Source organism: Bubalus kerabau, chromosome 21, assembly GCF_029407905.1.
Source record: "Bubalus kerabau isolate K-KA32 ecotype Philippines breed swamp buffalo chromosome 21, PCC_UOA_SB_1v2, whole genome shotgun sequence".
Taxonomy (NCBI): Eukaryota; Metazoa; Chordata; class Mammalia; order Artiodactyla; family Bovidae; genus Bubalus; species Bubalus kerabau.
The window spans coordinates 41,235,663-41,249,060 of record NC_073644.1 but is presented as its reverse complement, the minus strand read 5'-3'; positions in this window follow the sequence as shown (position 1 = coordinate 41,249,060).

The following is a 13,398-nucleotide window of genomic DNA, read 5'->3' as shown; positions in this document are numbered from 1 at the left end:
ATTTGCATTCCATGATGATTAATGATGTTTAGCACTTTTTCCATGTGCTCGTTGACCATCTGTATGTCTTCTTTGGAAAATGTATATTCAGTTCCTCTGCCCGTTTTTAATCAGATTGCTTGGCTTTTCACTACTGAATCTCATGAACCATGCACATCGGTTCCAATTTTTCCACATTATTGTGAACACTTGTCATTTTCCGGGGCTTTGTTTTCTTTTGTTTATAATGGGCACTTGACAGTTCCAGCATTGTTATTGTTTAGTCAGTAAATTGTGTCCGACTCTTTGCAACCCCATGGACTGCAGCTCACCAGGCTTCCCTGTCCTCCACTATCTCCTGGAGTTTACTCAAATTCATGTCCATTCAATCGGTGATGCTGTCTAACCATCTTATCCTCTGCCTCCTGCCATCCTTTTGTCTTCAGTTTTTCCCAGGATGCTTTCACACAGATTAGCTAGCCTTGCCATCTGAAACATGGTTCCCTTGCTGGGTTTTTTTAAAGACACAGTGACGAATGTAAGAATGAATGATAAAAGTTCATTCAGCCACATTTGCTAACTCTTTAGATGTTTCTCCAAAAGTTGCCATTCAGGACATTTTCTGAGTGTGAATTCTTGTATATTTACCCTCTCAGAAGGGTTTCCCTGGTAGCTCAGTTGGTAAAGAATCTGCCTGCAATTCAGGAGACCCCAGTTCAATTCCTGGGTCAGGAAGATCTGCTGGAGAAGGGATAGGCTACCCACTCCAGTATTCATGGTCTTCTCTTGTGGCTCAGCTAGTGAAGAATACACCTGCAATGTGGGAGACCTTGATTCAATCCCTAGGTTGGGAAGATCTGCTGGAGAAGGGAAAGACTACCCACTCCAGGATTCTGGCCTGGAGAATTCCATGGACTGTATAGTCTACAGGGCCGCAAAGAGTTGGACACAACTGAGAGACTTTCACTTTCAGAAGCAGCAAATAAGGCATTCATGAGAGATGAAAACATATTGTGAATAGCACATCCTCTGTAGCTCTGCATGTATGTGGGATCGGGAGCAAAGGCGGTTAGGAACTGGTAACAGCATACATACTGGCTTCTGATGTGTCTCTGTTGCTGGGATTTAATCAGGATGCTTTAGTATTGACCCTCTGTTCAGAGACTTCAAGGGAACATAATATCAGTCTCATCTACTCGACATACTTATTAAGTGGGAGAGATGGACTGAAGCATTTAGTATCTTGGAAGACAACCATAAGCCTAGTTTGTGATCAAAACATAACTATATCATATATTTTTTAATCCCTAGTTACTGCAGATAATGGTGTTACTGACGTTGCAAAATATTGTAATTAAAGAATAGGCTTAGTATAGTACTTTAAATCACACTGCTTTTTGTTTTCTGTTATTGAAATAGCTTTAGAATGGCTGTTTCTTTTCAGACTAATAGCAAATGCAGCCAGCCTTTGTGACCAAGAGCTCTATTTTGTGACTTTGTTACAATAATTACTGGCAAGAGGAAGAGTGGTATGTTGATTTCAAAGGCAATTTACATTTTACTGTTATTATCTTTCTGCCACTGTCCAAGTTGACACAAAATAAGGTATGCATCATTTAAAAAGACTTTAACTAGATCAGTTTCAGAAAATTTTAACTGGGGCCTCAGGATTTCAGGTGATTTGTCTGACTCTAGTTGCAATTAACAGCAGCTATAGAGAATATGGATGTGAGAATTGGACTGTGAAGAAGGCTGAGCGCCGAAGAATTGATGCCTTTGAATTGTGGTGTTGGAGAAGACTCTTGAGAGTCCCTTGGACTGCAAGGAGATCGAGCCAGTCCATTTTGAAGGAGATCAGCCCTGGGATTTCTTTGGAAGGAATGATGCTAAAGCTGAAACTCCAGTACTTTGGCCACCTCATGGGAAGAGTTGACTCATTGGAAAAGACTCTGATGCTGGGAGGGATTGGGAGCAGGAGGAGAAGGGGACAACAGAGGATGAGATGGCTGGATGGCATCACTGACTTGATGGACGTGAGTCTGAGTGAACTTCGGGAGTTGGTGATGGACAGGGAGGCATGGCGTGCTGCGACTTGTGGGGTTGCAAAGAGTCAGACATGACTGAGCGACTAAACTGAACTGAACTGATCGAGAATGAGTTTTAACTGTTACAGAGTGAAAGATGATTTTTAAATATTAAAGAATTTGCTTAAAGAGGTTTAATCTAAGGGGGAACCCTCTCCTCTAATCTAAGTGGCTCATGCTTCATTTTAAAACTCCTTGAGGGCAGGCACCTTATCTTTTCCATCTCTCTGTTGGTACCACGAAACCCACACCACCCCTATTTATGTGTAATGATGGGCTTTGAGTATATGTACAAAGTAGTAGATAGAACAGGTTCTTCCAGCTATGATGGCTTCCATATTTCAAGCCAGTGCTTCTTAAATAACCACTTTAAAAAAAACCAATGATTAGATTCCAACTAACTTAAATTATGTAATGTCACATTATTTTAAAATGAAGTCCATATATAATACTTGTTTTTCTCTTTCAGACTTACTTAGATCTGTATGACAGTCTCTAGATTCATCCATGTCTCTGCAAATGGCACAATTTCATTCCTTTTTATGGCTGAGTAATATTCGTGTGTGTGTGTGTGTGTGTGTGTGTGTGTGTGTGTCTCACACCATCTTTAAGCTCTGGGAGTTGGTGATGGACACGGCATGCTGGCGTGCTGCAGTCCATAGGGTTGCAGGGAGTTGGACATGACTGAACTAACTGACTGATATCATCTTTATCCATTCCTCTGTTGATGGACATTTAGGTTGCTGCCATGTCCTAAGCTATTGTAATTAGTGCTGCAAATATAATATATTAATGCGTATATGTGGAATCTAGAAAATGATAGCAATGAATTTGTTTGCAAGGCAAAAATAGAGACACAGATGTAGAGAACAAGCATATGGATACCAAGGAGGCGGGGGGTGGGATGAATTGGGAGACTGGGATTGATACATATACACTACTATGTCCAAAATAGATACCTAATGAGAACCTACTGTACAGCACAGAGAACTCTACACAGCGCTGTGGTGACCTAAATGGGAAGGACATCCAAAAAAGAGGGGATATTCTTTTCATACAGCTGATTCACTTTGCTGTACAGCAGAAACTAATACAGCATTGTAAAGCAACTATAATTTTTTTAATAGTTTATTGTATCATTATGATATGTGTGCTCAGTCAGTCATGTCCAACTCTGCAACTCCATGGATTATAGCTTGCCAGGCTCCTCTGTCCATGGAATTTTCCAGGCACGAATACTGGAGCGGGTTGCCATTTCCTACTCGTGATGCCAGATTATAAAACTCCACCAGGAAAGGAATTTTTCTTATTTGCTGTCCCTTCCCCAGTACGTGGAACAGCACTTGGCACATAGTAACCCCTAGATCTTGGTTGAATATATTTTTTTAAGGCTGCCTTTGTATAGGATGAAGACCCCAGTTTTCATGTTAGGAAATCTTAATAATTGTCTTGGCTCTGCTACTAATCTGCTGCTGTGATCTCAAGTGTTGGGGGCCGGCATGAGGCACTCCACCCATGGCAAAGGTCATGAGGAAGGAGGCTCGACATACGCAAAGGCGGGATCGAGCCTCAGGAGTCCCCCTGGAAATCCTCGAGCATCTACCCCCATAACCAGAGCCTGCCTACTTTACTACTTTGTGCTCTCACCTACACCTCTGACTTTACGGGGGGCTGTCCCCCACCACCTCTTTCGGAGAAGGAGTTAACTTAAAGCTCCAGTTGATAAAAACCCCTGGGCGTGACAAGAGTGTTTTAACCTACAAACTCCTCTGAAGGTTCTCTAGCCTGCCTGACAGGCTTGTCCGGCCACATGTGATTGCTCACAGCCTCCCAACCATGAGAGGCACAAGATGCTTTAAACCTTCTAAAAACAGGTTCTTTAGAAAAGTTAGAAAATTATTAGTATAAGTATAATGGGCTGATTAGAAATCATATTGGTGAAGGGTTTTTCATTTGTTGAGCTGATGTTTATTGCTAAGTCTCCACATCCCCTGCCCTTATACACATTAATGAATATATAGAAGAAATAAGTATTAACCTTTGATATAAATCACGTTAGATCTTAGGCTAAGTAAATTCTTTCCTTAACTAAAACCCACTACACCCTCACCCTATAGGAATGTAACTTTATTTGGGTGGCGTCTGTTTTAAGAATAATCACCCCTGGAGAAATAAGTGTCCTGGTTGACTGACCACTGTCACAAGGAGAGGGTCGTAAATTGTCAGCAGGCCCCCTGGCCAGAAGATGATGTAACACCCCTAAGACCTCTGTATACATTTGTATGAAGCACCTGACTTTGATAAAAGTCAGGACTGCTGACCCCGCGTGACTTTTGCATAACACCTCAGTGTATAAAAGTAGACCATGGAAAATAAAGAATTGGGATCAGTTCCTCGAAAGACTGGTCTCCCCATGTCTCTCTCTCTCTCTCACTCTGGTTGAGTCTCCATCTGGAGCGCGGAACCCACCATGCTTACTAATTATGCCTGGGCTTCTAAGATCCGACCGGGGAGGCCTCAGTGTCTCCTCTCCTTCGGGAGAACGGAAGGACGCCTGCGGCCTACGTAAGTGGTGCAAGCTTCTTGTCTTGAAGTTTTATTGGTCCCCCGCGTAAACCAAGCTACTCAGCCTCTTTTCTCCACTGAATTTTCCTACTGAGCTATCCTCATCTTATTATTCTTTATATCCTTAATTAACGTTTAATTAAGCAGTTGTTCCCCAACCCTCGCCTAGCCGTCTCTCCTTCGAATACCCTGGATCAGCTGGGGCTGGACCCCGGCACTCAAGTATGATACTCAATCTCTCTGTGCCTTTCTTATCTCTGAAATGAAGAAATTAGATTTTATGAATGATAAAGCCCAGTCCATGTTTAAAAGTACATAACGCACTGATTGGTGATTTGCAGGATGGTTTTGGGAAGTGACTGCTTAGAAACAAAAGTAGAATTTGTGGCCCTGGAACCCGTTTTGCCAACTGGCATGTCTGGGGTTTGGAACTAAGACTTGGGTCCCTGGCTACTAAAATTTTGGCTCTAACAATTGAACTAATCATCAGCTTACTAAAAGAAAGGGGAAAAAAAGAAAAGGCTTTTGTATACTCTGGCATGAAATAGTGATTTTTAAGAAAAAGGAAAACTGAATCTGACACAGAAGAGTAAAATATAGCACAATGATTAAAAAAAAAAAAAAAGAACTAGATTTAAATCCTACTTCCAATATTTTCTGTGACCTTGGCCAAGTAATTTAATTTCTGTGCCTCCATTTTGGCATCAGTAAAATGGAATAATGATAATATCTAAATGAAATAATTTATTGATAGTTTTAGGGACAGGGTAAGCTTTTAAAGTCTTACAGCCAGGCTGATATAAAGGAATTAGGTAGGTGGATAGAAATGAATCGATGAAAGATAAATCTATGTATTTGGCTGGAGGTAACCACCAAGAGGTGAAGTAGTGCTTGAGTACATGTACGAGATCAGACTGTCCAGGTCTGATATAAATAAGCCCGTACCTTTACTCACTAACATTAATAATTTGGTCAGTTTCTAACCATCTCTGCATCTCAGTTTTCTCATCCATAAAATGGAGCTAATAATAGCACCTCCCTCTTAGGGTTATTGTAAATTTTCAGTGGAACAATCCATGTAATGTGCTTAGAGCAATGTCTAGTGGATAATCAGCACTCAATAAATGAAGCTATTCTTATTTTGTTCCATTAAGTTCACACAGAGGGAGGGGAAATTGAAAGGGATGCAGAAGACTGCAAGCCTGGTGAATGAAGAGAAAGCAGCGCGGATCCAGTAGGACCAAGGAGATCATCATAGTCTAGGGGCTTGGGAGAGGGGGGTTGTTTGTTTGCGGTTTTTTAAAAATTACTTGTAAACATACTGAACTTTGAGATAGGAGAAAAGAAAAGCTGTGCACATCCAAGATGTTGGATCATGGATGATAAATATCACAGAGTCTCTAGTTTATTCTTGGGTGGTGAAACTTGTTTTAAGAAAGCTGCCATACAGAAAAGGTCTTTTCATCATCAGCTATGTGGGTTAAAAGATATGGCTTAATCGTGCCCTAACAGTTAGTTGTAAACAGATTATCAGTCTTTTTGTAATCAGGCAGTAGCTGTGATACCACAGGGAGTCATTACCTACCGTGTGTTTACCGATGAGCCCCAAATTATTCTGTGCAGAGAAGTGAGTCGGGGGCGGGGGCAGTACCCGGACATCTCAGCACAGAGGGCCGTTTAGCCAAATTCTTGAAGCTGCAAAGCTGTCACAAAATAAGTTGAGATGTGAAGACAGGATGGAAAGAATGCAGATCAAATAAAGAATAAAATAGAGGCTAAGTTTGCAGCTAGCACTTTAAAGTGTATTTCTTTGTGGTAAGCTTTAAAGAGACATGAAGAAAGCCTGTGTGTTTCATGACTGAATCCTTTTCCAGTTGATTGGGAAATTTTGGATATGTCTGAGCACACCTCATTTTTTAAAAAATTGTGTACAAAAACAACCCAATTAAAAATGGTCAGAAGAAATGAATAGACATTTTTCCAAAGAGGACATGCCCATGGCCAACAGGAATGTGAAAATATGCTCAACATGGCTAATCATTAGGGAAATGTAAACCAAAACCACAATGAGATAACACCTCACTGATAGCACCTGTCAGAATGGCCATCATAAAAAAAAATGTTGGTGAGAATGTGGAGGAAGGGGAACTCTCATACCCTATTGGTGAGAATATAAATTGGAATAGGCACTGTGGAAACACTGTGGAGGTTTCTCAAAAAACTGAAAATGGAACTACTGTATGACCCAGCAATTCCATTCCTGGATATATATCCCCTCAAAACAGTAGTTCAAAAAGATACATGCATTCCAGTGTTCATAGCAGCATTATTTGCAACAGCCAAGACATAGAAGCAACCTGAGTGTCCATCAACAGATGAATGGATAAAGAAAACGTAGTATATGTGTTTTTGTGTGCATACACATACACAGTGGAATACTACTCAGCCATGAAAAAGAATGAAATCTTGCCACTTGTAGCTATTTGGATGGACTTGGAGGGCATTATGTTAGATGAAATAGGTCAGAGAGAGACAAATACTGTATGATATCACTCTTATGGAATCTTAAAAATATAACAAAATAGTGAATATAACAAAAGCAGATTCACAGACAAAGAGAAGAAACTAGTGGTTACCAGTGGGGAAAGGAAAGTGGAGAGGGACAAGAGAAGGGTAAGGGATTGGGAAGTACAGACTAGCTATAAAATAAACTACAAGGATATATTTTACAACACGTGGAGGATAACCAATTACAATTACTGTAAAGGTAATATAACCTTTAAAATTTGTGAATTACTATATCATACACCCGTAACTTACATAATATTGTGCAGCAACTATACTGCATAATATTGTGCAGTGACTATACTTCAATAAAAAGCAAAACATGTACTTTTTCAGAAATAGGTTGGCTTATTATTCAATTAGATCGGGGTAGAAGGGCCTTCTTAGCAGAGAGTAATAGAAAATTTTCTCCTTTACAAGCATTGTTTCTTACAAAGTACAATACATAAGTTCAGCTTTAGAATGTAAATATCCTTTGAAGGTGTCAGATGTCTACATTGTTTACACTTCAAAGTAAATCACTTTCATTTTTTACTTTTCTCTCTTCTCCAACTGAGGATTTGACCTTGAAGGCAATGGAGTTTCAAATGGAAGATTAAAATTAAATTAAATTAGAAATTAAAACTGAGGGACATCTAAGGTGAGTTGGCTTGCGGTAGGGAACTTTGATCAAATGTTCAAAGAGTCAACTGGTAAAGAAGACATTGGGACATTTGAGGAGAAGAGAGACTAGATTCATTTAATTCACATTTATTCCAGGATTTTCAGAAGCAGATAGTCCATTTCCAAAATTCTTTATACAGTGCTTAAACCATAATTTAATAATGCTTGAAGCTCTTGTTAGAGTCTGTGCCAGCTCATGACAACAGGGTGAGTGTAAATGACTAAGTAATTAGCAGGGGCCAGAGCAAAATCTAAGGGCAGGGCCCTTAGATTCAAAAAGCAGGACAGGGCATCCCTGGTGACTCAGTAGTAAAGAAACCACCCGCCAATGCAGGAGACACAGGTTCAATCCCTGGTCCAGGAAGATCCCACATGCCTTGGAGCAACTAAGCCCATGCTTCACAACTACTGAGCCTGTGCTCTAGAGTCTGAAAGCCACAACTGCTGAGCTCACATGCCCTAGAGCCTGTGGTCCACAACAAGAGAAGCCACTGCAATGAGAAACCCATGCACTGCAACTGGAGAGTAGAAAGAAACCACTTACCGCAACTAGAGAAAAGCCTGCACAGCAATGAAGACACAGCACAGCCAAAAAAAAGAAAAAAGGCAAGGCAGAGAGTTGTTACATGTGCAAAAATCTAAAACCATTTCCTTTCTTCCACCGTCTCTCTCAGCTTGTCATAACATTTTTTTTATTGGCTAATGTAGTTCCAAGTATAAAGAAAAGCACAAGTTTAAATTATTAGCATAAATTTAACCATTCATCTTTATACTGTGCAATGCAAATATAAGGCTATCTAACTTTCATACAGAATCATGCAATTTGTATGTCATAGATCGTGCATATGTGCATCTTTCTTAGCAGAACAGTGGAAACACTGCACAAAACTTATTCTACCATTTTTATTTCATGTCTTGATACACACACAGTCTCCCTTAGGCTTACTGATGACTGAAAGAGAAAAAGAACTGTGGATTTCCCTTTCTTTCTCTTTTTATGTATCATTTTCAGCATAAGCAGCTGGCTAATACAAGGGAGAAAATGCAATAAACAAAGGCTATGATAGGGTTTCTTGGTCATCTGTGTTTCTTTGAATAGCGTTGCCTTCTCAAAGTCGGATGCAGATTCTCGTTCCCATGAAAAGCGTGGCTGGTGGATGATCAGCCATAGTCATACAAATCTCACTGACCTCCCAGGAATCATGGATCTACCAGAATTCAACTTCTTGCATGTTATATGTGGATAAGGCAGTAAGGTCTGGGACAGGTGTATTATTGTTCAGGGGTATTGATGCCCCTGCTCCCGTTTATGCTCCATTACCCCCATTGGACTGCACCCACAGAACTCTGGTTCAAATACAAAAGCATTAAGCAGAGCATAGGGCTGTTCTGAGCATGGAGCCCCATCGAGCTGCCCAGGTGGCGCATCCATGTGTCCCGCCCTGCTTTGAAGTTTCTTAAACACAGATGAAGACACAAGTAGCAAAGGGGTTTGCAAAGGAAGTGGCAACTCGCTAGTCTTCCTCGTTTGCTTTTTATTTGATCAGAGGCTGCCTCAGACATCTGGGAGTCACAGAATAATTGCAGACCTACTTCTGAAATTGATTCTTACTCTAAGATCTGCAAGGGTAAGAGGACCTGGAGGCAGATGGCTAGTTTAACTTGGTCTTCAAACAAACACCATGTTTTATGGTCTATGCATTTGAGTAAAATTTTACAGTAAAACATGAGACTTCAAAAAATGAACTTGGATGGTTTTGAGTTTAACGTGTTCAGTTGAAGAGGCACTTATAAATCAAGAAATCCATGTTAAAGATACAATAGTAGACTTTAAAGAATTGTTCCTAGAATTTCCAGAGCTCCCAGCTATACTTCATCAACTGTGCACTGGTTTCTATGGCTCAGTGACCACATCTCTCCCATTTCCACATCTTCTTATCCCAAAGGACGGATGATTGTTGCTAAAAATCGAGGAAGATTTGAGAGAAGTCTTGTGCCCCAACCACAATTTACCTTGCTCCCTGAAAGTTCTACTTTATGACTTATTGAGTAGCATTATTAATATTTCATCAGAGTTTTTTCTCCATATTTGAGAAAGGACTGCCACAATGTAGAGCATGGTTTTTATCACATCTTGTGGAAAATTGATTTTTTTTCACACAGAGATAGACTTAATCTTATAGTCAATAGAGAAATATTTGAAAGTAAAAGCTGGAAAAAGAAGAGAATTAAAATGTGCTGAGTTCTGTTATGTACCAGTTACTGTTCTTTACATGTATTTTTGTGTTTAACATCCACATAGTCATTGTGGTAGGTGAAAATAAGAATACTGTCCATGTGAGGCCAGAAACCCATCTGGAAGCTTCCATTCCAGTATTGTATGTCCAAGGCCTACCTGAGAAGCCTGCTTAGTACTGACTTTCTCAAAGCCAGTGTGGCCAAATTAAGCTCACCTTTTCCCCACAAAGCCTTCTCTAGTCGCTTTGTGTCCAACTCTTTGCGACTCCATGGATTGTAGCCTGCCAGCCTCCTCTGTCCATGGGATTCTCCAGGCAAGAATACTGGAGTGGGTTGCCACGTCCTCCTCCAGGGGATCTTCCTGACTAAGGGGTTGAACCTGTGTCTCCTGCATCTCCTGGGTTGGCAGGCAGGTTCTTTGCCACTAACACCACATGGGAAGCCCCTTCTCTAGCCACAGCCTTTCTCATCTAAGCGATGGTACTGCCCTCTTCCGACTGTGCGGGCTAAAACCCTTGAGGACAACCTTGCCACCCTCCTTCCTTATCTCCTCCACCCGGTCCATAAGGAGATGCTCTTGACTCTCCTTCAGAAGAAGCCCAGCCTGGACCTGAGCCCTCCTTAGCAGCAGCCCCTGAGTCTGAGCTGACATCTCTGTCCAAGAAGATGATCTTTCCACCTGCCTCCACCCTGGCAGCCGGCCCTGTGGTCTCTTCCCATGCAGCAGCTGGAATAAGGTTATAGAAACAGAACTAATATCAATTCTGAGCTCAACCTCCTGCAGTGGCTCCCATTTCACTTTCAGAGTAAAAGCCAAAAAGCCTCGAGCTGCCTTTGATTCACCCTCCCTCCACCTCTGCCCACACAGTAGCCCCCCTGCTACCCCTTCATTCCTCTGCCTTTGATCCCCACTTCCCAGTGTCACTCCATTCCCACTGACCCTCTCGCAATTCCAGGAACAGCCCCTGGGGACACTCCCACCTTCGGGCCTTAACCTTGGCCAGTCTGTCTGCTGAAACACCCTTCTCTTGCACATGACTAACCCCCTCACGTCCTCCAAGGTCTTGGTTTCATGGCATCTTCTTACTGAGGTCCCCTTACCACCCCACAGGCAACAAAGGCCAGAGGTGAGGATTCAATGACACACATGGATAGTGGGCGCCTTTGAAGGTTGAGGAAGGTGGTAGGATGCTGGGCAGATCCTAGAGAAAGGGGCCAAGCAGATGGCCCAAGTAGTTGGTTCTGTAACAACCCAGTGGGGTAGTAGAAAGTTTGCCATTAAATCAAACAACTTAAGGTCAAATTTCACTGTGTGTGTGTGTGTGTGTGTGTGTGTGTGTGTGTGTGAGAGAGAGAGAGAGAGTTTTGTTTACCTTTCCTTTGCTCTTGTTCTTTCTCAGATATAGAGACTAAATATTGCTACTCCGTGACAGGGGAAAAAAAAAAAAGGCAGGAAGAAAAAAATTAAAAAGGGACTCTGGGAAAGGAAGAAAATACCAGAGAGTCAGAAATTCTGCATTCTAATCTCAATTCTGTCACCAAAGGCCAATGCCTTGGGCAAGTCATGTCCTTGGTTTCAGTTTGTTCAGCTGTAGAATAAGGAGATTGGACAAGAATCAGTAAGTTTCTCAGCTTGATCAGGAGAATGAGCCAGGGAGCCTTTGCAAAATGCACATTTCTCTGAATCTACTCATGAACAGACTGATTTAATCAATCTTACATGAAATTCTGTAGTTTGTATTTTTTACCAGTTTTCCAGACAATTGTGGTGATCAACCACTCTGGAATCACTAGATTTGATGACATTTAAGACAACCTCCCAGTGTTCCATTGTTTAAGACATTTGTTTACCTAAATATTCAAATCAGAAAATATCACAATTGTAGTAAGATTGACTTTTATTGTTTCTCTGGGTGTTTCTGTCAAAAATTGCATAATCTTTTCATTTTTTTCTATAGAAAATTAAGAACAATGTCTAGCACAAGATAGTTTCTAAATATTTATGAATGAATAAGTGATCAGTTCCAAATGTTTAAAAAATTGATATTTTTAGTATCTCCTTGGGTAACCTATTTCTCATATGTAGGAAAAAAATTCAGAGTTCATCTGGTATCCTTCAACACTAAGAATACTTAGCAAAATAATTATATATGAACGAAGACTCATAATGATAGTTATACTTGAACATTTTTGATAATGGAAAACTATTTCTATCCTTTATAGTATAGATAAACGAGATGCATGTGAAAGTATTCTATTCCCAAGGTGCTTTATGTGCTATGAAAATATGTGATATTTTTGGGCTCCTATTGTTCTTGTTTTCAGCCACCCATGGCATCCTAATTCACAACCTGTCAACTTTGCCAGCCTCACAGTCTTGCTGGGACAACTTCTGCAGAGAATTGTATTAGCCCTGAACTTTTTGATGACCAGTGTGATTTGTGGAAACAAATAGAGTCTCATGGGTTTCAAAAGGGATTGAACTTGGAGGCAGAAATTCTGAGATGTCATTCTGCCTTTGTGTCTCTTAATAAAATTAGTGAAGCCTTGTCACCTCTTCTGGCCTCTAGTTCCTCTTCTGTGAAGTGATTTCTCCATTTATTCAGACACTGTCATAGTGCCTCTGACATTATTTGAATGTGCTACCACAAGCCACAAAATCATATTGCTTAGAAGCAAACAGAAACAGAACTCTGTTGGTACCTTCCTTTTTCAACACCAGTCATTTGTGCCTGTAACACAAGTCCTTAAGGAAAAGCATAGGTCAGCAGAAAGCATGTGATATGACCATAGTAGGTATCCCCCTCCTTAAGTCTGGGCCCAATTAGAAGTTCCATTTTATCGCTTTCATGAGAAAATATTGTTACTAGTTGGAGCTAATGGTTTGGTTTAGGCCTCAGCCAGTATCTAGTAGGGGCTTCCCAGGTGACTCAGTAATAAAGAATCTGCCTGCCAGGGCAGGAAGTGTGGTTCTATCCTTGAGTCAGGAAGATCCCCTGCAGAAGGAAAGGACTACCCACTCCAGTATTCTTGCCTGGAAAATTCCATGGACCAAAGAGCCTAGCGGGTTATGGTCTATGGGGTTGCAAAGAGTCAGATGTGACTGAGCACGCACGGCACCTAGATCTAGTGATACTCCTAGGCAGAGTCGGCCATGATTGGTGTCCTCTTGTGATATCAAAGGAATTACCGTGGAAAGGATACTTGTTAACCTCCCCCCCTTTTTTTTAGTTACAGTTATTTAGTTGCTGCATTGTAAAACAAATGTTGCACAGGAAGTGAACACAACCTTGTGTATAATATA